The sequence below is a fragment of the Cibotium barometz genome, chromosome 55 (genome assembly GCF_041138505.1).
Source record: "Cibotium barometz isolate CiBa-2024 chromosome 55, ASM4113850v1, whole genome shotgun sequence".
Taxonomy (NCBI): domain Eukaryota; kingdom Viridiplantae; phylum Streptophyta; class Polypodiopsida; order Cyatheales; family Cibotiaceae; genus Cibotium; species Cibotium barometz.
This window is the reverse complement of record NC_141100.1, coordinates 10125534-10132955: the sequence shown is the minus strand read 5'-3', so window position 1 is coordinate 10132955 and position 7422 is coordinate 10125534.

Below are 7422 nucleotides of genomic sequence, written 5' to 3'. Positions count from 1 at the left end.
TTAAAGATTAATCCAATATTAATCCTTTCACTAATCTTTCTCTCTTTTACACTAATCAAGGACTCTAATTAACTACTAATCCTTAATTAATTCACACAATTGAGCACACCATTGGATAGAGCAAGGAAAAACTAATCTATGTGCGCATCAATAATTGTATAAATTAATCTAAATTAAGAGATTAATTAGACTCTTAATTATAGTCTCCTTTTTAAGATAAAAATAAGCAAAGAGAGTGAAATTTCTCCAATTGATCAAAAAATTGACGTGATTAGGTGTTTTAATGCATCTAAATGCTCTCAAAACACTCAAAAATCCTAATTTCGACTACTCAAATGATCAATTTAGACCCCAATTAACACATTTTCTAAATTTTTAGCCTCTTTGAACAAGATTAATCACCCTTAATGACAAAAACCAGTCCATTAAGAGAAATTAGTCAAATTCAAGAGTTTTTTTATGGTTTTAAGAAAATTTTTGAGAGATTAAGCTACTCCTAATGCTTGCTAACACACTAATCCAAATAATTTCAACAAAAAACTCACCATCAAACTAGAATTAATGATCTTAGATCTATGTTTAAACTAAAGAGAGCTAACATTCACTAAGAAATGCATTCTCTTGCATTGTTTGATGCAATGGATGCAAACTAAGCCTAGTAGAAACTATTTGCAAGCCCTAAGAACATGAAAAACTATTAAAAATAATAATAACAAATTAATCTAAAAATTAAATAAAAAGCATTCTTTTCAAAAACAAAAAAGAGAGCTATTCTACACCAAATCTCACATAAATCACCATCAAATCCACATCTTTTTCATGGAAAACCACTAATCAAGATAATGGGCAAAAAGATTAGAGACAAAAAGATGAAAAAAGCTAAGGGATGGCTCCCCGACAATGGCGCCAAAAATGTTAAGGCTTACCCTAACCCTCCTTGAAACACATCTAAAAGAGCCGCAACTGTCATGAGGATCTTTCCAATGGCCGAGCTCGTAACCCTCGAGGTATCCAAGCTCTACAACTCCTTGAGAAGCAATTCCACCGCGTCTCCCGCGCAAGTGTTATCACACCGCCGCGCTGCGCTATGGGTCCTCGTCCCTCCTCTCACCTCACTTCACTCACAAACACTCACTGGCATGCATTAGGGAGAGAGATTAGCAAGAGGATTAGCAAGAGCAAGACTCAATTGCACAATGGGAGAGTATGTTGTATTATGAGAGAAATTCACTTATATACATGGCTATAAATGTTCACACTCACTTAAACTGTGGCCGACCGGGCACTTTAGGCTCTTAAGAGACCTAATGCTACAATGACTACTCTCATAATATATCCATGAAGTACATCACTTAGGACTTCATCCTAACTTGCTACCGCACGCTCTTAAAGCGGGAATTGCCATAAATACTCTGTCACACCATTACGGGCGCCCGTCCAAGCTGTAGCTTTGGACACTATTGCTTGATATCTTGAATGTATGACCCTTTGGTGTATCTACTGTGACTCCTTGATGTAAGATAATGGTGGTAGCTCTTGTTAATCCTAGAATGGGATTAACAGCTGAACAGGACCAAGAGGTCCATCTGGTCCACCGCCTCCGTCGGATCTGCCTGCACTAGATTCATCATCATGTTGTTGGTGTTAGAGAGCTCATCCACGTGGCATGTCATTTCAATATTGTTTTTGAATTCTTCAATGTATCTTGCATATAAGTTGTCCATGAGCTCCCGGATGCAAGCTTCGTGAGTATACACCTCGCTTTGCAGACAACTCATACACTTCCTAATCATCATCAGCTTCAAAAGCACTAACTCCACTCTGCAAGACTTGCAAGGTTTCCCGATCTACCTTGGCTTGGGCCTCATGTTGCTGCATCACAATGCTAGCTTAAGAGATGTTGACTTTGCAGCTCAGCATTCATGTATTTTTGCTACAAATCTCGAATGTGCTGCTGCATCTACACTTTATCCTGCTTCTCTTGTGATAATTCTTTGGCTTGGAGCTTAATGATGTTATGAAAATGAACTTTCTCCGCCTCTAGAGTTTGTACTTTCTCTTGGACTACGGAGAGGTTGTGCAGGTCTTCTTTGGCTTTTCGTAGCTCCTCCTTTGTTGATTCTACCAAACACATCTTTTTAAGCGGGACTCCTGGCTCACATCCCTTCACCTGGTTTTTAATGGTTTTTTAAAAAATTTACTTGCTGGAGTGTGATTCATGGTCGTAATTCTAATTAAGGGTTGTAGTCAAGTAATTAAATGGTTTTGATTACTTTTTGGTGGCTTAGCATGCTTCTAGTCTACTACCAATTCAATAATGCATGAAAAATTATAAAATATATAAACAAATCCTTAGATCAAGGTAATAAAATCTAAGCCTATTAGGCTCCAATTTCATGAAAATCACCAAACAAAAAGGATTTTTTTCTACTAATAGATGAAAATAGAATGCCCTAATGTAACATTGACTTCAAATCAAAATCAAACACACAAACAAATGTATCCAATGGCTTCAAAACTATAACTTTTTTAGAGTGTGACCTTCTAATTGACTTCGGCCCAATATTAGGTAATCCCAATAGCTTGGAATGAATAGAAAAATAGAGCTAATCCCTAGGCTAGTCCCTAACAGTGCTGCCAAGTATGTTCAAGTCAAGAGCTTATCTTAGCCTTGCGAAATCATGTGTCATTGGGTCTTGCCTCTTCGAGCCGTTAAAATGCAACTTCCTAATGTGGGTGCACACTAGCTCATCGTTGCATCCTTACTCCCCACCGTTGTCACACCAGAATGCTCCTTGCCAAGGGGCAAAGGGAGAGCTCTTGACGTCTAGATGGAGGCAAGAAGAGATGGTCCTTTGCAATGGCTTTCTCACACACAAGGCAGAGAAAGAAGAAGCTAATGAAAGAGGGAAACCTATAATCACACCTATTCAAAATAAGCATGTAAGAATCCAATAGCATGCAAGCAAGAGAGAAGAGGAAGAAAGAGATCTCAAAGGAAAATTATTTATAAGGGAATGATTCTGTATTGCTTACTGTCAAAAATGACATACATACAAGTGACTAGTTTTCACACTAGTTCGGCCAAACTTAAAAATGGTCAAGCCTCTATTACTAGTCTTCAGCAGCTATGTACACTAAGTCTATAGACGTTTTCTATTTGACATGAAGCATATGGTAAGGTTGCCTTATATGTTCCAGTGTCTTCTTACAAAAGTTCATTACATGTTCGCATGGGTAAGATAGCGAAGCATGTGTGGCAAGAAAAACCATGTTAACAAACGGAGTGGTTAACAATCATGGGAGTGTTAAAAACCATGTTCATGTGGGTAAGATAGTGAAGCACGTGGGGGGGAAAGCAAAACCATGTTAACCAACGGAGTGGTTAAAAATCACGAGATTGTTAAGAATATCAAGGGAGTGATATAGGGTAAATATTAGGAGCAAGGGGGAGTGTCATGTGACCCTCAATTGATTTACATAAATCATAGACTGTGGTTCAAAGGCTCATCAAAGGAAGCTCAAAGGAAGCTCAAATGTGAAGATATAATGTTGAATATTTATGGAGACTCATAAACAACAAGAACGCTCCTGGTTAAACATAATAAGGGAGACTATGAATAAATCAAGAGCACTATGTTAATCACACATAATAAGTATTAGGAACATAAAATGTGTCATGGATGATTTCAAGTGCCTCCTCAATTATCCTACATTATCTCTAAATGCTCTCCTAGAATCTCTCATCAAAGTCAACATTGGTGGATTCCTAAATGCATGGGAAATAGGCCCCTTCTTCTACGTAGAAATGATGCCTTTTTAAAAGACTAATGCCAAGGTTTTATGTGCCCCAAGTAACCTTAGAATATGGGCATGAATATTGGGTGTATTTTCTAACAAATCCCCCCTGAACCAATATTCATGACTACATCCCCTCCCCCAGCTACAATGGCACTTATAGGGCTCATTAGACTTACTAGTCATGTTTCAATGCTATGCTTGTAGGTCTTACTAGCTATGATGATAATGCTAGATGGGCGTGTGAGTGAACTTGATGATGTTTACAAAGCTTCAGGGTTAGGTAGTTATGTATATTAAGGTGAGGTTTTAACATGGTAGAGGCATAAACCTTAGGCTACTCAAAAAGCCCAATCTGCTTCAATATAGTTGGCCTCCTTGGAGACCTCTTCTTGAGTTGCAGGGTACGCCTTTTGTGCCTTTTTTAAAAGAAAAAATTCTCCTCAATATGATTATCTTTACCACAAATTCCATAAAATTTCTCTGCCTTTGAGTCGGTGAAAATCTTCTTTTTAATGAAGTTCTTGTTGGTGGAGAACTTGTTCTTGGTGTAGTGTACTTCATAGACACCAGTCTTCTCTTGCTTCTTCTTGTACTCCTCTAGGAGTGCAACTTCAATTTCCTCTAAAGAAGGTTTTGGAAGATTTGTTAGAGTAGAGACTAAGTGTCCATACTCTTCATCGGGAATACTTTTTAATAAGACAACAACTACATCAATCATCTATTAGTGCTCCTGTAGACCTGTTAGCTGGGACATTAAACTCTTCATGTGATTTAGATGGGTTGGAAATGGGTCAAAAGCTTTCATTTCAAGTTTAAAAATGTGAATTTTAACACTAATTTTTTAATTCTTCCCTTTTGTCCCAAATATGTTTTTCCATAGTCTCCTATATGCCTCAAAAGAGGACTTTGCATCTACGATGTGATGAATGTTATTATCACTAAGTCCTAAAGGAATGATGGCAAAATCCTTCTCATTCTTAGCTTCCCATGTAATCTCTACCTCCCTTATCCTTGGTTTTTCCTATTTCCCATTTGCAATGGCCCATAATACCTTTTTTATGAGGATGAATCTTACCCTTACTTGCCATGTGTGAAAGCCTACCCCATTAAACCTTTCAATGTGGATTATTGAAGTAGCCTTGATGATGAATAGCAAGGTCTTACTTAGGAGACTCTCCCAAGCGGTGTCTAATGTTGCTTGATCCAAATATAAATGCAATGAGCTAAATAAGTGCAATGATCCAAATATAAATACAATGAGCTAAATAAGTGCATGTGGGTACATAGGAATCTAGAAAAATTCAAAGCTTTAGCATAATAGTAGCAATGAGGCTTGGAATTTCACTTGTTGGTCTTCTTCTTGGGCCTAACCTTTTCCTTCTTTGATTGATTATCACCATCATTAGGAATGGTCGTTTATGAAATTTAGGTAATGGGAAAAGATTAGTTTTTGGAGTGAGCAATTGATGCACCAAATCAAGGGGCAAAATACAATGTGAGCTAATAGGAGCTTGTAGAAACTTCATAATGGTAGGATTGAACCACTAATTATGCCAAAACTTCATAATGGTAGGATTGAACCACTAATTATGCCAAAACACTAAGATTAGGTCTCATTAGGCCTTGACTTAGTAACATTAACTCACTGTTATGAACTAGAAAGTAGAGTAACTTTGGAGTGATGATTTGAGCAAGATAGACTTGTAGGGAGCTCAAATCCTTTTAGGAGCATGAATAGCAATGGGTTAGCTTCAATATGAAAGAAATAACCATGTGATTAGGTGCATTAATAATCTACTAATCCCAAATTTACCAAGGTAGCTCTCTGAAGTTGCAAACTGCTAAAACCTTTAGCTCACGTTGTTTTTCTCAAATCTAATGCCACCAACATGTTCACCATGTCAATTTACTCCCAGGTTAAGATCCAATTAGATTTTAATGCTTTCTTCATTTTGATATTAGGGTTTCTCCCAAAAATGCAAGCAACGATTGTAGTATCTCCCACCGGCAACGATTGTTTTCTCCAAGCCGCACATGTGCCTCTGGGTTGGGAAGAGTCTCCACTTGATAGATTGTTCAATGGTGCCTTGTGGAGAGAGGAATCATTGCTCCACTGAAGATGGGTTTAATAGAATGGGAAAAAGAGAGAGAAAACTTAATGAGAACTTAATCATGATTAATATACGGGACTAATCAGCTAATGGTGCGGTTTAGGAAAGTGACAAGGCTCTGATAACACATGTTGAACATTCATGGAAGCTCATAAACAACAAGAAAGCTCATGGTTGAACATAATGACAAAGATTATGAGTAAATCAAGAGCACTATGTTAATCACACATAATAAGTATTAAGATTAGCATAATCACAACATTAATGGAGGAGTGATCAAGCATGTTTCATTCATGAAGGTGTGCATCTTAAATAGGCTCAATACACAAAGCATAAAATGTGTCATGGATGATGTCAAGCACGTCCTCAATCATCTCCTACATTCTCTCTAGATGCTCTCCTAGAACATCTCTCTAGATGCCCTCCTAGAACATCGCAGCAAAGTTAACATTGGTGGATTTCTAAATGCATGGGAAATAGGCCCCTTCTTCTAGGTAGAAATGATGCCTTTTTACAAGAGTAATGCCAAGGTTTTATGTGCCCCAAGTAACCTTAGAATATGAGCATGAATATTGGGTGTATTTCCCAACATATAAGTGGAATGTCCAGCCCATATGGAAGTCAAAAGGAGACACCTGAAGAAGGTAGGGAATAGCCCAATTGGGTGCTTGCTTTCAAGAGAGATGGTGCTTAAATATATAGGTCTTTGTACAACTTCAAGGCCTATCCAAGCTCATCTGAGGCCCACCCAAGTACAAAGTACCCGAAGATCTCCTTCTACCCATAAGTTTGATCTATATCAATGAGCAAATATATGCATCCTATTTAGCATGGTGCAAAATCCACATAAGACATCGGCCACCTATGTCCAAAACTATTAGGAATTCGAGCATACTTAAACAAAAAGTAGATTTGCTTCATAAAAGGACGGCTTACAAATAGAGCAACTCGTTCCTTCACATATATGTGGAGCACTGATTCCAACATGTAACTTCTATGGATTCCATTACCTGTATTGCAACCAAGGCTACAACAGGAAAATTTAATGAAGGATGCAATTCAATGCACTAAATAATGTGACTTCTACAAGAGAATATCATTGTGATCGCATTCTACATCACCCTACTATCCCTCTAGAACCATTCTAAAATGGGAAATGGAATTTGTTCAAGTATATGAAATCCATTAGTCTTCAAAAGAATCAAATAGCACTTTTTCAACACCCTTAGCTAAAGAAGAAATATCAATATTAACCCCAAAGATTATAATGTACATCCCAATTTCGCATGTATTGACACTCTAATCAATTCATTCATATGAATTTGGGAGGTTGGTAAAGTGTATGGTATTGGTACATCCAAACCAATTTAGGTTGGTATGTGTGTATTGTTTGAAACAAATTTGCTGGGGCATACAATGATAAAGACTAGTTTATATTACTATGATTTTACCTATATTGAGAATTGCCTTGTGGTGTTATGATCGATTATTTATAACAATTTACTTTTCT